Source organism: Lissotriton helveticus, chromosome 11, assembly GCF_964261635.1.
Source record: "Lissotriton helveticus chromosome 11, aLisHel1.1, whole genome shotgun sequence".
Classification (NCBI taxonomy): Eukaryota; Metazoa; Chordata; class Amphibia; order Caudata; family Salamandridae; genus Lissotriton; species Lissotriton helveticus.
The window spans coordinates 654,157,864-654,181,227 of record NC_136072.1 but is presented as its reverse complement, the minus strand read 5'-3'; positions in this window follow the sequence as shown (position 1 = coordinate 654,181,227).

The following is a 23,364-nucleotide window of genomic DNA, read 5'->3' as shown; positions in this document are numbered from 1 at the left end:
ATGTGCAGTGTTTTGAAATTATGATTTGAAATTCGTTTTTGGGGAAAAGGAATTGTTTTTAAATTTATGACAAGGACATAATGGTGTATGCTTCTTTATACGGCAATTGACTGTCCCTGATGGTTTTTTTCCCATTTTAATGTAAGACCTTTCTCTGTGGCGCAAGTTGCTTGTAAATATGCTCCGACCTGTGCATGGGAAATTTAGTTTTTAAATGTTTGTGTTACATAGTCATGTTAAAAGTGACCCAACCATGCTGGAAAGGAAATAAAAAAACACTTTCATGTGTCTTAAGGACATTTTAAGTAATTTCCCTGTGGGCAGTGTTTTCAAATTATGAATTGAAAATCGTTTTTGAGGTAAAGGAATGTTGTTTAAATTTATGTGCGCCATATGCCCCCAAATTTCGTTTTCAGGGGTGCAGCAGGGTGTTCTTGAGACACCCCTGCACCTTTGGAAAAATTCCTAATTTGCGATGAGCTAATTGCTAATCGCAAATTGCACCTTCATTCCTATGAGCCTCCTAGCCCATGGAAATGAATGGGTAATTTGCAATTAGCAATTTGCTCATTGCAAATTAGGAATGGTAAAGAATTGCTATTTATTCCTTAAAATTCGCTATTTAGGAAATGCAAAATAGTTTGATGGTACATATGGTGGTTCATCTGTAACAAGATAAGAAGCTTAGGGATACATTTATGATGACTGGCGCAATAAAGTGGACATTACTTACTTCATTGGTAGGCCTTTACATGTATTATCTCCTCTGTATTCTTCATCAAGCGTAACTTTAATCTGCAATCCTGAGTAGGCCTCACCTTAAACAAACCTCTGGATAGGCCACACCTTATCGTCATCCTGGATTAATCATTTAAAATGCTAGGGTCAGATTTATGATAGGTGTATGCCTCTTTTGCGCCACTTACAAAACACTGTCCACGGGGAAATGACTTAAAATGTCCTTAAGACACATGAATGTGTTTTTTTAAAGTGTTTGCAATTATTTTGGGTGACTTTTAACATGGCTATGTGACTCAAACAGTCAAAATCTGAATTCACCATGCACAGGTGGGAGCATATTTACAAGGAATGTGCTCTATGGGGAAAGGTCTTATAATGTAATATGGGAAAAATGACATCAGAGACACTGAAATGCCTTATAAAGAAGCATACACCATTATGTCCTTGTCATAAATTTTGTGACTACTTAAATGCAATGTATCAAACAAAAAATATGTAAAAAATGACATTAAGGATTTGGAAACTGTTGTGGTAAATTGGTGGTAATTTGTGAATTCTTTTCAAAAAGCTTTTTTTCAAAAAAACAAAAGGTGCCATATGACGCCAACACATGCCCTTAGGGCATGTATGTGTGCCATATGCCCCCAAATTTCTTTTTCAGGGGTGCAGCAGGGTGTTCTTGAGACACCCCTGCACCCTTGGAAAAATTCCTATTTTGTGATGAGCTAATTGCTAATCACAAATTGCACCTTCATTCCTATGAGCCTCCTAGCCCATGGAAATGAATGGGTAACTTGCAATTAGCAATTTGCTCATTGCAAATTAGGAATGGTAAAGAATTGCTATTTATTCCTTAAAATTCGCTATTTAGGAAATGCAAAATAGTTTGATGGTACATATGGTGGTTCATCTGTAACAAGATAAGAAGCTTAGGGATACATTTATGAGGACTGGCGCAATAAAGTGGACATTACTTACTTCATTGGTAGGCCTTTACATGTATTATCTCCTCTGTATTCTTCATCAAGCGTAACTTTAATCTGCAATCCTGAGTAGGCCTCACCTTAAACAAACCTTTGGATAGGCCACACCTTATTGTCATCCTGGATTAATCATTTAAAATGCTAGGGACAGATTTATGATAGGTGTATGCCTCTTTTGTGCCAGTGTGCGTCACTTTTATGATGCAGCGGCGGTGCAAAAGATTTGCTATGAGGCGACAACATTACAAATTGATGCATTTAGGCAGATATGTCATGGTGTAAAAAAAACGTACCACATGAAACCGATGCAGCAGTGATGCAAAAGATGCACCATGTCGCAAGACAGGCCTCACTTGGGGCCATATGTATCAAGCTAATTAGCATTCGCAAAGATCAAAATTCTACGAATTTCGGCCTTTGCGAATGTTAATTAGACAAATGGTATGTATCAAACAAGTTTGATGCAAAATAAGGAGTAGCAAAATTTGCTATTCCTTATTTTGCGATTGCACTGAAGGATTTGCAAATTTTGCGATTACTTAAATGCAATGTATCAAACAAAAAATATGTAAAAAATGACATTAAGGATTTGGAAACTATTGTGGTAAATTGGTGGTAATTTGTGAATTCTTTTCAAAAAGCTTTTTTTCAAAAAAACAAAAGGTCCCATATGACGCCAACACATGCCCTTAGGGCATTTATGTGTGCCATATGCCCCCAAATTTCTTTTTCAGGGGTGCAGCAGGGTGTTCTTGAAACACCCCTGCACCCTTGGAAAAATTCCTAAGTTGTGATGAGCAAATTGCTAATCGCAAATTAAACCTTCATTCCTATGAGCCTCCTAGCCTATGGAAATGAATGGGTAACTTGCAATTAGCAATTTGCTCATTGCAAATTAGGAATGGTAAAGAATTGCTATTTATTCCTTAAAATTCGCTATTTAGGAAATGCAAAATAGTTTGATGGTACATATGGCGGTTCATCTGTATCAAGATAAGAAGCTTAGGGATAGATTTATGATGACTGGTGCATCACCAGGGATGTGTCAGTCATCCTGCGCCGCTGTTCCGCCACCCATGGTGTGCTGCATTTACAATGCGGGGCATCATGGGGCAAAAATGGCACAGATGCGTGACGTATCTGTGCTGTAAAGGTAGTGATTGCTGGAGTTGTATCGCAAGTGCGATGCAGCTCAAGCAAGGCTCAGGGGTGACCCATCTCCACAATGTTGCGTCAAGACCTATGCCTGCTTAAAGCAGGCGCAGGGTTTTGACGCAGCTTTCTCCTATCTGATTGTAAATACGGCACACCATGGGTCAATGTCAAGTAGTGTGTTAAGTTTTTGATCACTGTTATTGATTTACTGTTTGGTAATAATGGTTAATAACATTTTTTATTATATTTTACCACAGATTCAACTGCAGATCATTTCAAGATTTCACCATGCCAACAATAGTAAGACAGAGAAAGGCTGCAAAACGTCAAAGACAGCAGGTGAAATCAAATAAGCAGCAGTCCTCTAACAAAAAGATTTGTCAAGTCACGAAGAAAGCACCGGGTAAGAGCACAAAATATTTTATAAGAAATATGTGTAGTAAAAAAAATATTACTACAGAAAATGTTTCAGTCCATAAAAAGAGAAGCATTTCAAATGGAAAGGAAAGGCCAATCAAAAATGTTACTGCTAGAGCAAGAGATAACTCTGTGCATGATAGTAGAAGGAAACAACAGTTTAGGGAGATTCGTAAACGAATGTTCCGGAACAGGATAATTGGCAATTTGTTAAAAAATATTAAGAAAGGTCAACAGAAACTGGTTTTTTATAAGAGAAAAAAAAAAGTTGAGAAAGTTATTGATCAGGCATTTGAAATTAAACGTAAGTTATTTATTTTGATAATCAATAGAATTAGGAAGCTAAACAAGGCAATTTATGATTTCAAAAGAAATAGTAGATGGAAGAGAATAGTTAATCGTAGTAATTTTTGTGACGTTTTTTCTGGAGAATGGATGCATAGTTCAAGCTGTGAGGCATTTTTTAATGAGGAGAGTTATTTCCAGGATAATGATTTAGTGCATGCAGTTGACACCAGTGGTCGTGCTTATGAAGTGAAAGATGGTTGTCCAGTTGAAAAAGAAAAACTTGTGACAACAGAGGCAGAAGAGGTGTTAGGTAATGAGGTTTTAGGAAGACGTGCTAAGGGTCCTGTGTACACCTGGAAGTGTAGTAGTATTTGCAGTGTGCGACAGGATTCCATCAATTTGCTTTGTGATTTTGTACGGTCATTTAATAAGAAAAGTTTGAAGCAGAAAATAAGGTTGTTGCAAGAATTAGATCTTTGCAGAGTAAGAGAAGTGACAGGTTTGCATGGTCATTCACTGGCCTGTCTTTCCAGGAGAGTATGCCAGAGTGTTTTTCATCATTTCAGGATGCTAGCAGTGCATCATAATAAAGTGAGGAAATTAGTTAGAATGTTGTATTATGCTAAGAGTCCAGCAATTATGCTTAAACAATTATGCGCTGCTCTTTTGCATGGTTCTGAAATAGATGTGAAGAATATATGTGAAGAAATTGAGTTTTGTTACTTTGGAAGTAAAGAGGAGAATGTTGAAATTGAGCAAGAAGAAGAGGGTCATGTGGAAGATAGTGTACAGGTTTCCAGTACAGATAATTTCCAGAGGGAAATTGCAACGTTTGAGGTGAAATCAAGTGAGAGGCCTAATTTCACTTGTGTGTGTTGTCGACGCACTTATTATAAGAATCAGACTAAGTTAGTGGATTTATATGCAAAAAGTGAAAGGGAAAATAATAGTGAATGGAAGGAGTTCGCAACATACTTGATGGTAGAAAATTGTTTTGATTTGGGATTGGATGAACGTGTGTGTAGTTATTGTTGTTGCAAATTAAATCAAAACCAGATGCCTGCTAGAGCAGTTCATAATAATCTGGAATTGGTTGAGATTCCTTCTGAATTGAAGGATTTAAATACTTATGAATCTATTTTGATTCAAAGTATTCATCCCTTTCAAGCTATTGTAAGAATGGAGCCAAAGACAGGGAAATTGCCTCCATCAGATTTACAGAGAGGATTAAAGGGAAGAGTTGTTTATTTGCCTCTAGATTTGAAGAAAAACATTAACACAATTGGAGTAGAAAAAGTGGAAGAGGAACCTCTGGTTATCTTAGTTAATGGGGTTCCGACAAAGAATAAGAAAATATGGCAAGATTTAGTAGATGTTAGGAAAGTTAAAAAGGCAACATTGTATTTGAAAAAAAATAATAAATACTATAAGAATGTATATGTTGCAGAAGAGGAAGTAAGTGAGGAAGAGGATAGCGATTTGTGTGCTGGTCAAATTGAGAAAGTAGAACGCTCTACTAGTGAAGAAATATATGAACATTATAGTGTTCATCCTTTGCATTCCAAGGAAGTCATGGGGAATGCTATTGAGTTGTTTCAAATGAAACAAGCCAAAGGGAGTCCCATTAGTGTTTGGGAGGAAAGTTTGGAAGCTCGGTGTTTCCCACAGCTTTTTCCAACAGGTCAGGGAGGAAGATATGATGAGCGACCTCATCAAATTCCTGCTTCTGAATACCGGACTTTGCGATTGTATGCAGGAGATGCTAGGTTTCGACAATGCATTCCTTATTTGTTTCATCTCCTGTTTGAAAGCGATCTGTCTGGACTGTCATATGCAGTGAACCACATCTTGAAAAGTGGTATACACATGCAAAACATCTCGGCAAGTGACTTTATGGATAAAGTCAATGTCCAAGACAGTATTTTGGATTCTCACCTGATTAATCTCATCGCGTGTCAGCGTGGTACTAATGAGTACTGGTACCGTCGTCATGGTGATTTAAAATGTATGCTGAGGAACTTAGGTACTCCCACATGGTTCCTCACTCTGAGCTGTGCCGAGTATGGCTGGGAAGACTTACTTGAATTTCTACGAGAGGCAAATGCTAACGTAGATAACATCGAATTCAAGACACCCGGAGAACTGTGCTCTTTGGATCCAGTCAATGTATGTAGGTACTTCAATCATAGATTTGAAGCTATGATGTCTTTCATCATGAATAAGAAGAATCCACCTCTTGGAGAGGTGTTGGATTTCTTCTGGAGAAAGGAGTACCAAGCAAGAGGTGCTCCTCATATACATATGTTGCTGTGGATCAAGGATGCACCTAAATTTGGAACGGATCCAGAAGACTCAGTGATGAGTTTCATCCAACAGTATTCTACGTGTGCTGTTCCAAACGCAAAGGAGAAGAAAAGCCTAAGAGAAAAAGTTCTGCGTTTTCAAAGCCATCGATGTGGAAAGTACTGCCGTCGTAAATTCCGAAACAAGGACAAGTTCTACACTAAATGTCGTTTCGGCTTTCCACGACCGGTGATTTCTAAAGGAAGAGTAAACAGTTTGATGTCTTCGCTGCGACACAATGTCATGAAGAAATCACCTAAAAACACTTACAATTTGAAGAGGAACGAAGAGTCCAAGTACATCAACGACTACAACCCGGTGATTTTGTCCATGTGGAATGCTAACATGGATATACAGTTTGTGGCTGATAACTGTATGGCTGTGGCTCGGTATGTGACGTCTTACATCACCAAAAAAGAGAAGACAGAATTGAAGGATATGTGGGAGGACATTTCCCATGAAAAGAGCCTCAGCAAGAAGTTGTACAGTTTCAGTCTGAAGATGTTGTCGCATCGAGAAATCGGAGCGTACGAATGTTCTGACCGGTTGTCTTCAGCAAGTCTCTATGCCAAGTCCAGGAGTATCGTTTGGGCGAGTCTTGGTCTTGCTGCAACGCGTAATCGAGTTCTCAAACCTGTGCGGGAAATTGAGTATTTGGCGGAAAAGGAGCCAAACAGTACCGACATTTTGAAGACCAACATGTTGGATACATATTATCCAAATCGAAGCATTCACCTCGAGAATGTTTGTCTGTATGAGGTTCTTCAAAATTACATATTCAAGAGGAACATCAAAGAAGATACTGAGAAAGGAGTGTATGCTGTAATAGGAAGTGAGGGATGTCTGGTCAAGCAAAGAAAATGCCACTTGGTAAACCATCGAAAATTGAGTGGCGAATCTCCTGAAAAAAAGGAGTTTTTCTATTTAGCACTTTTGCAACTTTTCAAGCCTTGGCGTGCAGAAGAGGAACTGCTTGGAGATTTCCTCTGTTACGAAGACTCTTTCAATGCCGCCAAGGAGACCATAGAATCTCCTGCTTTTCCCAAATATGTAGAAATGTTGAATGCGGAAATTGAGCAGGAAGCAACGATTGCAGCCGAGATTGCCAGAGACAGTTCTCAGGACAGTCAGAGTTCTGCTTCATTGAGTCAGGATCCACTAGGAGGACCTGTTATCGAAAATGAAGCTGCCACTGCTATGAATGAAGTGGAAAGAGCCATGGCACATGCTCAAGAGGATGCGGTTAACTTAGAAGAGTTGGAAAGACAACTCAACGTTGAGCAGAGGAAAATATATGACGAAGTTACCATGCAAATTGATCATGGATTAAGTCATGATAAGAAAGAGTGCTCATGTACGTCGTTGAAGCCTGTCCGACTGTACGTGAGTGGAGAAGCGGGAACTGGAAAAAGTTTCCTCATTAAAGCAATTTCATGCAATTTGCAGGAAAGGACAGAGTCATCGCTGTCTTGTGTTGTTACTGCTCCAACTGGACTGGCAGCACATAATATTAAAGGGATTACTTTACATCGTTTACTGATGCTGCCAGTGGAGCATGACAACAAATTACAATATCACAAGCTATCTGGAGATGCTTGTTTTGAAGTTTCAAGAATCTTGAGGAAAATGAAACTTCTTATCATTGACGAAGTAAGCATGGTTTCCAATGTCATGCTTGCCTTTGTGCATTTGAGAATGCAAGAAGTTCTCAAAACAGAGTATGATGTGTTATTTGGTGGCAAACACATCATTGTTTTCGGAGATCTTCTGCAGCTGACACCAGTGAAAGGGCAACCTGTGTTCAAAATGCTCACGCATGAAGATACCAGGAAGTGCCTAGGCAGCATTGGCAACGTCAATATATGGTTAAAATTCAATTATGCTGAACTGCATGAAAATATGCGTCAGGCGAAGGATGAAGTTTACAAGACTATTCTACAAGATGTTAGAATTGGAAAAGTGACCGAGCATGGGAAAGAAGCTTTACATGCACGATTACTGTCAAATTTATATCCAGAACAAGATGTTGTGCCTGAGAATATTTTTCAGAACATTACTGAGAAGAAATCTGGAATATGTTTGATGCCAACTCTTGCAGAATGTGCCAAATTTAACAACAAAATGTTGCATTTAGAAAAGCAAGAGATTGTGAAACTGGAAGCTATTGACAGAGTAGAGCATATGGGATCAACAATTATTTTGTCTGAGAATCTGAAAGCAAAATTGGATTCATTAGAGAAGAGTATATCTAAAACTGCAGGTTTTGAAAAGACTCTGAATGTGTGCTTGAACTGCCGTATAATTTTAAGAAGGAATTTACATGTTGAAAGAGGTCTGGTAAATGGATCAATGGGTAATGTTGTTGATTTTGTGAAATACAGAAATAGAGATGGAATTGAATTTTTAAAAATTAAATTTGATGGCATTGAGGAAGTACAGCTAATTGGTCGTTGTTCTGCTAGATTTTTGCTTGTAAAAGACTTATATGTTCGCCGTAAGCAGTTTCCTGTTTGCTTGGCATATGCGGTGACAATCCATAAATCGCAAGGTTTAAGTGTAGACAGTGCATTGGTGAATATTGGCAGTTCTGTGTTCAAGGAGGGTATGGCATATGTGGCATTGTCACGAGTTAGAACTTTATCGGGATTGTACTTCATTGAGTGTGATGTCACAAACATTTGTGCGGATCTAGATTGTGTTAAGGAATACAATAGGTTAAGAAGAGAGTATGCGCCACATTTGCCTCAGTATCCTTTGTTTGAGAAACGTGTGGTAGGCCGGAAACGAAGAAATGTGACCAATACTGGGGAGGTTGTAGCAAAAAGACAAAAAGTCAATGAACCTAAAATTACAAGCAGAAACAAAAAGGATTCTGTTGAAGATGTTGTTGGTTTTCAGTTTGAAAACAGTTCTGGTGTCAACTGCTATGCTAATGTAGTGGTTAATGTTTTGTTTTTTCTAGAAAATGTAAAAGAAGAGATTGTGGTCAATTCTGATCAAAGATTTTGCAGTTTGTTAAATTCTGTGTTAGAGAAATGTAGCACTGATAGAAGAAACATAGAAAGTGTGTCTGAAATTCGAAATCTGTTAGACAGATGTTCAGGCCAAACACAATTCTCTCAAAATATTCAGCAAGATTGTCAGGAGTTTTTAATGTATATGCTTGATGTATTACATGCTGAAGGTGTAGATGTAGATCAGCTGTTTGGGCTTTCTTATCAATGGCAGCATGACTGCGAGAACTGTATGGTATCAAGTACTACTAGTGTAGACTCAGAAAGATTTATATATTTAACTTTGCCAGACAGTAAATCAGTCTCCTTTAATAAGCTAGTAAAAGCAGCTGATCACAACATGGAGTGTAGCCAATGTAAATCTGAAATGATGTCCACATTATTTATACGAACATATGGCCAGTATGTCATTTTAATGTTCCAACGATGTAGGCCTGATGGAACAAAATTGACAACTTTAATAAAAAAATTTGTAGCTTCGCAGTTGTCAATATCAGGAAGGACTTTTGTAACTGCAGCAATTATATATCATGACGGCCCTTCAATAACATCAGGACATTACCCAGCTTATTTAAAGTCTAGAAATGGCTGGTCATTCTGCAATGATTCTGTTTTAATTTTCAAAAAAAAATTGCCGTATGACCTTAAAAACTCTTACCTGGTGTTTTTAAAATCAAAATTTTAGGGAAATAATCTCGGGATGTGCTCTGTGGAATTTCAAGAAGTTCTAATGGCTCCTACACAATTTGGCCTTGAGGATAAGTGTAGTTCAGAGACATAACTTCTAACCATAGGACTGGACGTCATGGAGAAATACGTGCACTTTGAATGAGTTCAGAAAAACTGTTTCTTTTTATAAGCTAATTGAAGCAGCCAATCAAAACATGGAGTAGAGGGAATGTAAGTCTGCAATGCTGTCTACTGTTTTACATTGCTTTGTGATTAAAAGTGATGTAGAGAATTAAATAATTGTAGTAGTCATAGAGGTAGTGTAAGTCTGCTTCATAGTAAGCAGTATCAGTGTCATAGGAAATGTAGAACATGACTGAGCAAGAAGGGGAAGATATTACTATTCCAGGATTGTGAAAATGATCTTCAACATTTTAATTCTGAAAGTTGCGGAAATGCCAAATGACGGGATTGGCTTACAAGAAATCCAAGAGTTATAAATGGCTCTGACAAGATTTGGCCTTGTGGAATCTTGTGGTAGAGAGCAAGAAGTCATTTATTGCATGTAACGTGTTTTTAAAAACGATGGAGATTTTCTTTCAGAAAGTGGCGGGCTGAAAGTAATAACAGCACAAAAGAGTGTAAGCTGTTCATAGGACATCCTTGGACGTCATGGAAAGTAAGTTAACTTTAAGGAGTTCTGAATTTTGATTTCTTATGTTGTATGGGTTTTTTAAACACAATCATTTTGATTGTGTTTTTTTTTCCCCGCTGTTATATGATGAATACCTTCAAGTCACTGTTTTTAGTGAATTTTGATACATTCTGAGAACAGCAAAAATAAACCATTTAACATGTATAATTAATTCTGTACTGTTTGCATGTATGATGTACATGTAGAACTGTGTAGGAGGCATAGAGAAGGTGAGGCTTCTGTAAGTGTCAAAGTTGTTGCATACAGTGCTGCACTTCTGCGTATTCTTTCATATGCTAGACTACATCTGCACAATGAGATACCTAAGCAAAGGAAACACAAGTGATGTGATTGTGAAATGAGCAAAATAAATTGCACGTATTTCAATTACATCACCTGTGTTTCCTATCATTACGAATCACATTGTGCAGATCAAGTTTAGGTCTGTCCAGGGAAACATAGGAGGTTTGTACTTTGTTGAAGAGTGCAGTGGACATGACTCACTTCATTGGTAGACCTTCACATGTATTATCTCCTCTGTACTCTTCAACAAGTGTAAATCTCATCTGCAACCCTAAGTAGGCCTCACCTCAAACAAACCTCTGGATAGTAGACATCTTATTGGCATCCTGAAGCAATTATTTAAAATTTTAGTGTCTTGCGACACTTTTCTGAAACAACAGCAATGCAAAAGATGCACCATGTTTTAAGATAGGCCTCACTTCATCTGCATCAAGATACTGTTAGTTTAAAATGTATATCTTTAGGACTGTGTAGGGGGCCTGGAGAAGCAGAAGCTTCTGTAAGTGTCAAAGTTGTTGAAAAACTGTTTGTCCTTCAATCTTTTCCCTTGTCTTTTCTAATTTTTAAATACATGTTTTAATATTTTTCAAATGTTTGTTCTCTCTTTCACAGATTGAAAGTATAAAAACAAAAAGTGAGTAATTTAACGACAATTATAAGGTAAATATTTTGTACTCTTTTCGTTACATTTCTATCACATTTAACAACTATTAGTTCCACTGCTTCATTTCTTTAACCCTCAGTTTCCTGCCTTTGCTACTTCCCTCATTCCTTTCTCTATTACCTACTTACTCAACTACTTCCACTCTTTTTCTCAGTCCCTCTCTTCTCATAGTTTCTCACTCTTGTTCACTCACTCCGTCTCTATTACTCTTAGTGTCTTTGACTGATCACTCTATCACTACTTGTTCATAATGCTTTCTCTGTGTAGTTGAAGCACACTAAGGGGAATATTATGAACACAGCCAATAAAATTATTGCTCTTTTTATTGGCATAAAACTGGTGCAAAAGTGGTTTTAGCGGCAGTTTTCTGCCACAAAAGCAGCTTTAGCGACACATTTCTGCCAATAAAAACTGCAAAACTTTTATTGCCTATGTTGATGATATGGCTCTATGTTACTTACATTTCTTTGCTGTTTCAATTAATCTTTTTCTGTTATTTTTTGTTTTCTGTTTTCTATTTTTTCTCTCTGTTATTCCTCATGTTTTAATCTTATTTTGAACATTCACTCACATTCTCCAAGAAACTCTTCTTTGTTAATGTTATACTCTCTTTTTTTTTCTTTCACTTCGTTATCTATTTTGTTTTTCACAATTATACCCTCTTCTGTCTTTTCTTCGGTAAATAGATCTATTAAACAGTATCTCTTCTTTACTCCCTATAGCTGTCTTTCTTTTAACATCACTCTCTGTTTACTTTCCTTATACTTACACTTTTAAAAAAAAAAAAAAAATTTGGGTTAGCTCCCGGTCCGCGTACCGGGAAGCTAACCCGGGAGCGAACCAAAAGAAATAGAGCTTGCCAGAGTGCTAAACATTCTAGCAATTTTTTTTGAAAGGGAAGGTAGTTCTGAAAAGAACTTTTTTTTAAATATTTTTGTTGTTTTATATTTTTTTTTTTTTTTGAACATTTTTTGTTTTTTTTGTATTTTTTGAACGATTTTATATTTTTTTGGTTTTTTTTGGGGGGGGGAAACAACAAAAAACAGGCGTTGAAAAGGGCTCAACAGGAGCAAAAAAAAATTACTGGGGGCGGTTAGGGCAATCATGGTGTTCATACGCCAGGTTGAGTGCATTGATGCTCATGTTGCCACAAGCTAATAATGCACGACAGTGCATACATAAGTGAATCATGTGCCCAAAATGTTCTTGAATATTTGGCACAGTTTCCCGTGCCTCTTCTGGTGTTAGAGAAATCGGTATTGTTGGTCTGGCCACAGGAGTTGGTCTTGGATTGTCGTGCATATCCCTTATTTCCGCCCGGCTGTAATTTAGGGGATGCTTCCTTGTCATGTGCCTGTGCATTGTGTGATTTCCATAGCTATATTTTTTGTCCGTCCCTCTGGACAATTGTTCCTTGCATATGAGGCAGGTGACATACCTCGCGTTGACTTTTTTTTGTCCACGAGGCATCGAAAAAAACTGCCAGATGAAGCTCGCTTTCTTTCTGGAAACCCGGGGCAACTCTTGTAAGAACTGTGGTTCTTCTCCCTCCTCATCCATTTCTTCATCTTCCTCTTCAGTGTTGGTAATCACCTGGGGAGGTGGTCCTCTCTTCCCATGAGGAGGTGGTGGTGGTGGTGGGGGTCCACCAGCTGAAGCTACCAATGAAGCCATTTTCCAACAAGCAAAATAGGTCTTCCTCTCACAATGATGAAAGTCAGAGTGAGGAAAGAAGGAGGGGTTTTCATCATTTGGGAAAAACAATACTTCTCAACCAATGAAAAGTGTTATTTTTAGGTCACCTGACCTAGCCTTACATCATTATGAAACCAAAAGTGAAATGAACCAATGAAAAGTGTTATTAACAAGTCACAGGACCTGTTATGCTTACGTTACGCGCTGCGGTCCGCGCCCCGGATAGCTTCCGGGTCGCTGCGCTTCGCGCCTCGGTCCGCGCCCCGGGGCACTTCCGGGTGCGCTAACGCGGTACGTCATAAGACGCATTACGCGGCAACGCGGGAGCTGCGTTTCGCGCCTCGGTCCGCGCCCCGGGGCACTTCCGGGTGCGCTAACGCAGTACGTCACAAGACGCATTACGCGGCAACGCGATACGTCGCGCTTTCGCGACGCGCCGCGGATCGCTTCCGGGGAGCTGCGTTTCGCGCCTCGGTCCGCGCCCCGGGGCACTTCCGGGTGCGCTAACGCAGTACGTCATAAGACGCATTACGTGGCAACGCGATACCGTCACTATGTTGATTTCTTACCGGTTCGCGGACCGGGTCGCGGCATCAATTTGAGCTAACGGAAAGCTTTCCGGTTCGCGGACCGGGAGCGAAACAAAAAAAATATTTTAAAAAAATTATTAATAAACATATAAAATATATTTTTGGATTTAAAGAAGAATACATTTTACAGCTATAGATATTAGCTTTTAAAAAAACCAATGAAATTCACTGAAAAAACCATAGGTTATAGACCATATATAGTTAGGAATTAGCATTTACAAAACCTTGAAAATTCACTGAAAAAACCATAGGTTATAGACCATATATAGTTAGGAATTAGCATTTAAAAAACCTTATTTTACTCACACAAAACCATTGAAATTCCATATATAGTTAGTTGTACTAACTATATATCGCGCACCCGCAATCCACTGCTGATCATGTCACATATTACATCATTCATGACATGGTCAGTGACATCACTGATGACATCACTGATGACATCTCAAATGACATCACTGATGACATCACTGATGACATCTCAAATGACATCACTGATGGCATCACTGATGACATCTCAAATGACATCACTGATGACATCACTGATAACATCTCAAATGACATCACTGATGACATCTCAAATGACATCACTGATGACATCTCATTTGACATCAATGGTCACATCACTGATGATATCATTCATGTGACAATACAATGCATCTCCTCACACTTTAATATAACCTCTGTTACACCCAGTGTTAAATACAGAATATATTTTTTTAAACAATTGACACACCAATACTAGTTACTACATACGCACTCACTGATTCCTACGTCTACACACACATTCACTCATTCACCCATACAATCATTCATACATACAATCACTCATCTTTACAACACTATCATATGCACTCATACACCCTATACAGACACTCACACTCTGCCACTCATCCTTGGAGTTACTCACACACCTAGTCAGTCCTGTAAAGAATCAATCACACTTCCATTTTCTAATCTATACAGTTAAACATAGAGTACCTTACATTTTCAAACATATTCTAACACATACTTACTCTCTTATAAATCATTGATACAAGAACACATTGATCTGCACAGAGTCACACATCTCCCAGCCAGCCACACACACACTCAGTCTCCCATACAAATACTTGGACAATCAATCAATAACCCATATAGTTACTCATATAGCTACTGATCAACACATGCAGCAGTTTACAGAATACCAGACATAATGATGCACAAATTAAGACAGTTTAGTCACTAACCTATGCATTCAGTGAGACACATTTAATCACTCACTCATACAGTCAGTCACGCACCTACTAAAACCTTCATTCAGACACTTATACATCCACTCATTCAGTTGTGATGTGATGTCATCAGTGATGTCATTTGAGATGTCATCAGTGATGTCATCAGTGATGTCATTTGAGATGTCATCAGTGATGTCATCAGTGATGTCATTTGAGATGTCATCAGTGATGTCATCAGTGATGTCACTGACCATGTCATGAATGATGTAATATGTGACATGATCAGCAGTGGATTGCGGGTGCGCGATATATAGTTAGTACAACTAACTATATATGGAATTTCAATGGTTTTGTGTGAGTAAAATAAGGTTTTTTAAATGCTAATTCCTAACTATATATGGTCTATAACCTATGGTTTTTTCAGTGAATTTTCAAGGTTTTGTAAATGCTAATTCCTAACTATATATGGTCTATAACCTATGGTTTTTTCAGTGAATATATATATATATATATATATATTCACTGAAAAAACCATAGGTTATAGACCATATATAGTTAGGAATTAGCATTTACAAAACCTTATTTTACTCACACAAAACCATTGAAATTCCATATATAGTTAGTTGCACTAACTATATATCGCGCACCCGCAATCCACTGCTGATCATGTCACATATTACATCATTCATGACATGGTCAGTGACATCACTGATGACATCACTGATGACATCTCAAATGACATCACTGATGACATCACTGATGACAACATCCAGTCACTGTATTTTTCTGTAAAGTTAAAATATGTCTTGAGTGGATGTATAAGTGTCTGGATGAAGGATTTAGTAGGTGCATGACTGACTGTATGAGTGAGTGATTAAATGTGTCTCACTGAATGCATGGGTTAGTGACTAAACTGTCTTAATTTGTGCATCATTATGTCTGTTGTTCTGTAAACTGCTGCATGTGTTGATCATTAGCTATACGAGAGGCTATATGTGTTATTAATTGGTTGCCCAAGTATTTCTATGGGAGATTGAGTTTGTGTGGGGGTGGCTGGAAGGTGTGTGACTCTATGCATAGATGTGTGAGCAGTTTATTCACTAGGTGTATGAGTTCAAGAGTGCATGTGGAAACAGCTACATGGGCAGTTGACTGTGTGCATGAGTGTATTGATGAGTGAATGGATATCTCAATGCTACATGTCATAGTAAGTACATATGTAAAACACAGTACATGTGAGAGTTGGCATATATAAATAACTGTGCATGAGAGCCACTGAATGAGTGAGTGGTTGTATCGATCATTGTGAACTTGTATCAGGGATTGTATAAGAGAGTAAATATGTGTTAGTATATGTTTCAATAAGTAAGGTGTGTTTAACTGTATAGTTGAAGAAATGGAGGTGAGATTGTTTCTTTGCATGACTGACTGGGTGTGTGAGTAACTCCATGGATGAGTGGCAGTGTGTGAGTGTCTGTATACACTGAGTGTATCTAAGGTTATATTAGAGTCTGAAGAGGTTTATCGTATTAGCACAAGAATGATGTCAAATGAGATGTCATCAGTGATGTCATCAGTGATGTCATTTGAGATGTCATCAGTGATGTCATCAGTGATGTCACTGACCATGTCATGAATGATGTAATATGTGACATGATCAGCAGTGGATTGCGGGTGCGCGATATATAGTTAGTGCAACTAACTATATATGGAATTTCAATGGTTTTGTGTGAGTAAAATAAGGTTTTGTAAATGCTAATTCCTAACTATATATGGTCTATAACCTATGGTTTTTTCAGTGAATTTTCAAGGTTTTGTAAATGCTAATTCCTAACTATATATGGTCTATAACCTATGGTTTTTTCAGTGAATTTCATTGGTTTTTTAACAGCTAATATCTGTAGCTGTAAAATGTATTCTTCTTTAAATCCCAAAATATATTTTATATGTTTATGAATAATTTTTTTTTTTTAATATTTTTTTTCTTCGTTCCCGCTTCGCGAATCGGGAAGCTTCCCGTTAGCTGACCTTGATGCCGCGAAATAGACCGCGAGCCGGTAAACGTTTCTTTACCGCAACTGCCGCGTTAGAAAACAACATCGTGACGCCTCCCGTCCGCATGACGTTTCACGTTGTCGCGTGATACGTCATATGACGTGCTACGTTAGCGAACTGGTACGCGAAGCGAGTCGCAAAGCGCAGGTTTCTGGAAGCAAACCGGGAGGCCCTGCAAAGCGCTTAATGTAAACACAGCAGGTCATGTGACTTGGTAATAACACTTTTCATTGGTTCATTTCACTTTTGGTTTCCTAATGATGTAAGACTAGGTCATATAATCTAAAATGAACACTTTTCATTGGTTAAGAACTCTTGTTTTTCCCAAATGATGAAAATCCCTCCTTCTTTCCTCACTCTGACTTTCATCATTGTGAGAGAAAGACCCTTTGTGATAACTGAGCAATGGCTTCTTTAGTAGCTTCAGCTGGTGCTTCCCCACCACCTCCACCACCTCCAAGGAAGAGAGGACCACCTGCTGAAGTTATAATTCAGCAAGAAGAAGAAGAACAAGACCAGGAGGAAGAGCACGAAGAGAGGCAGTTTTTGCCTGAGCAGCCCAGGACGTCTCGCCGGAAAGAAAACTTCATTTGGCAATTCTTTAAAATTCCCAAAGGTCAGAAAAAGGTAAATGCAAGATACGTATTTTGCCTTATATGTCAAGATAGACTGTCCAGAGGAACCGACAAAAAATACAGCTTCGGAAACTACACAATGCATCGCCATATGACTAGGTGGCATCCTAACAACTACAGTGCTGCACAGTTTCGGAACGACCTAGATAATCTCCCTATTATGGCCAGAAGATCTGTTGTACCGGAAGTAACGGGACCAGAGGGCAGGGAGATGGTGCCAAATATACAAATGAGATTTGGTGATGTAAAACACATCTGCGCATTTTGCGATGGATTCATTTCCTACGGAGAAAAAAGCATCACTCTGATCAACAGAGCTATTGACTATCATATGCAAGTTTGTCCGAAACGCCCAAAATAATAAATACTTCTTTTTTTTGTTTTGTTGCTCCTGTTGAGCCCTTTACAATGAATCGTTTTCATTGCCCCCTCCAAGAAAAACCCCCAAAAATATAAAACTGTTCCGAAAAATTCAAAAACAGTAAAAAAATGTTCAGAAAAATAAAAAAAAAAGTTCTTTTCAGAACTACCTCCCCGTTATTAAAAAATTGGTACAATATTTGGAACTGTGCCAACCTCTATTTCTCTTAGTTCGCTTCCCAGCTCGCTCGCCGGTACGCGAACCGGAAGCGAACCAAAAACAGTAAGTATAAGGGAAGGAAACAGACACTTATGTTAAAAGAAAGACAGCTATAAGGGAGTAAACTAGAGATACCATTACCCGTAATCCACTGCTGATGATGTCACATATTACATCATTCATGACATGCTCAGTGACATCATCAGCAGAGGATTGCGGGTTTTTTGGCAACATGCCTTATCCACGGTTTAATAACGCTGCCTTTTGCTTTATATAAGTTTTCAAATTGTATGAAATATATACCAATAGGTCGTTATGAACCTTTAGGTAGTGCTTTTCTTCATGAGGTCTGGTCGCTTCCATACACATACAGATGTTTCAAAGATGATCAAGAAGTTTATCTGAATGGAGAGGAATGCACTGAGACGCCAGATCATTCACTAATGTGTAGGCACATACAGTTACACGGTTCATGCAACAAACACCGACCAAATATGGCTTGCGTGTTGCAAGGCACGCCAGTTCCTGCTATCATCCCCACGTTCAAGTTGTTGGAAAATGGTAGTTATTTGATGCTCAATAATGAAGATTGTTCTGAGTTAATTAAAAGTATTCCTTTTATCGTAACAGTAAGTGAACGGGTTATTTGCTGCAGAAATGTTCTATTTCCTCCCACACATGAACATAGGGAGTTTTCAATCTGGCCACAAATACCAACCTTGAGACACGTTTCAACGGCATGGCAAGAATAAGAGCTCTTTTGTCTCAGAGAGAGGTGGCCTTGAGTTCGGCCCGTGAAACTTTCGTACTTCACATAGCGAACACCCATACAGAGGTGCAAAACCTTTTTCAATTAACATTTGCCTTTCAATTTCAGCAACATGTTTCCGACTATCTTTAACGCATCCTCCACAAAGTCCCTGGCGCACTTTTTTAAAGTTGTTACCAGTGGTCTCGTGACTTCATTTGAGAAAATCTTTGGAGTCATCCCTGCTTCCTTTCATTCTATTTTCTGCACTCTGGTTCGTGGATTGGCATTTTTACTTGCATTACCAGCGGACGCTCTTGTGCTTTTTTACATTTTTAAATATGGATGTCCCTCCTATGCAACCTCCCACCCTGCAGCTGCTGACACTGTTCCGCAATCGCATGCTAGAATATTATGGCACAATGCCGTTGGCGATATTAAGCACGGCATATGGATTATCTTTTCGATTCTCCTACTTCACCTGTGTCCAGCCTGTATTTCACTGCCTGACCTGTGATTTCGATTGGGCCATTGATTTGTGTCTCTGCGGACCGGTTTCTCCTGACGTCGACTTTAATCAGCTGATGACTCCTATCATTACTCACGAGTTGGTTTGTCCTGGCGAAAGGATTATGGCTGTGGCATTGATGCATGGACTACTTGGTCCCTGGAATTTACTGGCGGCAGCACAGTCTTTCTTGGAACAGAGCTTTCTTGAAAACCCACCGAGCTGTCCTCTGATGGTGATAGAGGATCCGGTGCTGGGAGAGCACGTATGTTCTTTTCCGCTTTTAAATTGGATGGCTGAACTGTTTTCGGATGAAGACGGTGACTTCCTATTGGAGGCTGTTGCAGCTTATTTTGCATACACAGTTATTTCATAGACCTTTTTCATGTTTGATATGCTGAGTACTAGCATTTCATTGACAATTCATTGACTTATTTGTCAAGTTTTTATTATTTACCTTGCCTATTGGCTTAAGACTCGATAAAGTACTTGGCTGTTTTATTTTTCTTTAGCATTAAATTTTCCTAGTTTTTAATGCTTTACCTTGTGGACCGTCCACATATAAACTTGCAATCTGCTCTCATGAGATGGCACTTCTATTATCTTATTCAGTTCGTTTCCGGATCATGAGGAGGTGTCATCTAGGTCCTGGATATCTTTACACCGTGTTAAGTTAGCATGGGCTCATTACCGGTTTAAACGCCATTTTTCCTTTTTTGCAACTTCTGCACACGACACTTAGTTGTTGCTTTAGCTTTCCACCTAGTAGTTCATCGTGGTTTACATGAGAATAATATGTTATTGGTCTACTATCTGCTTTACTTGTTAAACTATATCTGTACAGCGAGTGCTAAAGTTTCAAGAACAACACGATACAGAATTGTTATGAGGTCTGATCTCCACGACTTCATACTCATAACATAAGTGCAACTTCTGCCAATTCTGGGCATGAGGCGGGTTTTATATTGCTTTGCCGAACACACATACACAACAGTTGATGCGGTTCACATGAAGAGAGAGCTGGTGTATGCTGATGTGATTCCTTCAAATCTAAGACACTAAAGTATGGGCACGCCCTAAACCAACACAAAGAGACCTTCTTAGCAAATAATATAATATGTGTATTAGGGAGGGTGAGATATAAGCAGCCGCGGGCCGTGGAGGGAGTTACGATGGGGCAGGGAGGCGGGGAGGGGGAGAAGCAGGGTGGAGCCCTCTCTACCTTGCCCCTCCCCCTCCCCGCCTCCCTGCCCCACCGTAACTCCCTCCACGGCCCGCGGCTGCTTATAAGTGTTGCTAACTCTTATTCATTTACAGCATGTTAACATACTGTCACCATTCGCTTTTTATGTACTAGTAACTATGCTGGTAATTTTGCTACTGATAATATGTGTACTTTTATTATCTAAGGTACTACGCCTGAGAAGACGGCATTAGTAAATAAACATTTCAAATACACATCTGTTCTTCTTAACTCCATGTTCTGGTTTCTAAGAAATCTATAACGACCGACTGTTCATGAGTTCCACGTATCCTGAGGTACTATAAGTTCATATTCTGGATTGTCTAAACATTGAGAGTTTGTTATATCCAATGTGACACTGTACCTAGCTTGCTAAGGAGTTTTTGATTACTAACGTGAGTTTTGGGACACCCTAATTCGCCGAGGTTCCAATCCTCTGTCCACAGTTCTGTGTGAGAACAGAAACCCTGCGACAGGGGCACCCCCGACCCTTGCTGGAGCTTCATCACACTTGCGATACAACTCCAGCAATGCATTCGCCGAGGTTCCAATCCTCTGTCCACAGTTCTGTGTGAGAACAGAAACCCTGCGACAGGGGCACCCCCGACCCTTGCTGGAGCTTCATCACACTTGCGATACAACTCCAGCAATGCGCCACCTTTACGGCACAGATACATCACGCATCTGTGCTGTTTTTGCCCCATGATGCGCCGCATTGTAAATGCAGCACACCATAGGTGACGGAACAGCGGCACAGAATGACTAACACATCCCTGGTGATGCGCCAGTCATCATAAATGTATCCCTATGCTTCTTATCTTGTTAGAGATGAACCGCCATATGTATCATCAAAGTTTTTTGCATTTCCTAAATAGGAATAAATAGCGATTCTTTACCATTCCTAGTTTGCGATGAGCTATTTGCTAATTAGCCGAATGTAGCCCAATGAAGCCCAATGTAGCCCAATGTAGCCCAAAGATGGCCGCCAGACACACAAAAAAACAAATGTAGCCCAAATATCAGCCAGATGTAGCCCAACTATAGCCCAGTGACAGAATGACCAATCAGCTTCGCAAACCTCCGTTACGCGAAGCGGAGCGCTGTTACAGATATATATCTTTTTTTGAACGTTAATTTCTCAAAATCCACTGGAGCACATATATTGAGACCTAGCAAAGGCACATCGGGCTACCAGTCCCTAATATTTTGCCAAGTTTCGTGCAAATCCATTCAGCCGTTCGATTATTATTATTATTTTTTTTTTTTGCCCCGCGGGGCCCTTTTAAAACCTCCACATCAAACCTAGGGGGTCAGCGAGGATCTACTATGCCCCCTTATAGTTATTTCGCCCTTTGTTTTGACCTCCTCTTGTCTCTCGATCCTACCGAGAGACAAGATGGCGGCCGCTACGGACTGTTTGGAATGTTGACAGACGCCGGAGAACCAATCAGCTTCGCTTCACAAAGCTCCGTTGCGCAAAAAGTACGCGTACTGGAGCGCTGCCCGGTCCGCTGTTACAGATATATATCTTTTTTTAAACGTTAATTTCTCAAAATCCACTGGAGCACATATATTGAGACCTACAAAAGGCACATCGGGCTACCAGTCCCTACAATTTTGCCAAGTTTCGTGCAAATCCATTCAGCCGTTCGGGCTAAAAGTGAGGCCAACCGCCCTATGGAAATTAACATGGGAAAAACGCATTTTGGGACCCCCCTTTTTTCTCGGCCCCCCCTTGACGAACCCCCCCAAAATTTTCAGGGGCTGCTCAGAAACAAAATGTGCCATTTTCCTGAAAATTTCAGCCAATTCCGTCCACAAACGCCAAAGTTATTAGACATAGAATTTTCAAAAAACCCATAGAGAAAAAATCCTAACTATATATACCTACTGGCGACCGCCAGTAGGTAATATATATATATATATATATATATATACAGCCAAAACCTTCTCCTCGGTAAGAAAAGCAATCCGGGCCACTTAGAGATGAAAAGCGTGTTTATTTAATGGCTTCCTCGACGCGTTTCGCAGATAAATCTGCTTTATCACGAGACAGAAACCAAGTGCTCTTTAAATACAGTCACATGTTTGTTCAGTTCACATCCATGGAAAACAGACTAGTTGGTATATCTACGGGCTGAGTTTGTTACTCTTAGAGGCGAGTAAATAGCAAAAATTAAGGTAGTTGCAAAAAGCGTTATAGGGTCAAACACGCAAAATGCAATAAATTAAATTAACTGGACTGAAAATAATACAAGTGCAAATTTAGCATTAATCAGGAGAGCACGTTCAGGAATTCAGCATATTCAGTTAATACATCATTGTTATATATTCATTGTATTTACCGCCCAAGTGGGCAAAATGCGCAAATCATAATTCCTTCCACCATACACACTGGCATAACTCTTTTTGCAACTACCTTAATTTTTGCTATTTACTCGCCTCTAAGAGTAACAAACTCAGCCCGTAGATATACCAACTAGTCTGTTTTCCATGGATGTGAACTGAACAAACATGTGACTGTATTTAAAGAGCACTTGGTATCTGGTTTCTGTCTCGTGATAAAGCAGATTTATCTGCGAAACGCGTCGAGGAAGCCATTAAATAAACACGCTTTTCATCTCTAAGTGGCTCGGATTGCTTTTCTTACCGAGGAGAAGGTTTTGGCTGTATGTACTGGGACTCGCTATCCCATCCGGGGCCCGCCTTTGTAAAAGCGGCAGGGTTCTAAAAGCGACTCGTCTGGTTGGAATATATATATATATATATATATATATATATATATATATATATATATATATATAATTATTATTCTTTATTTC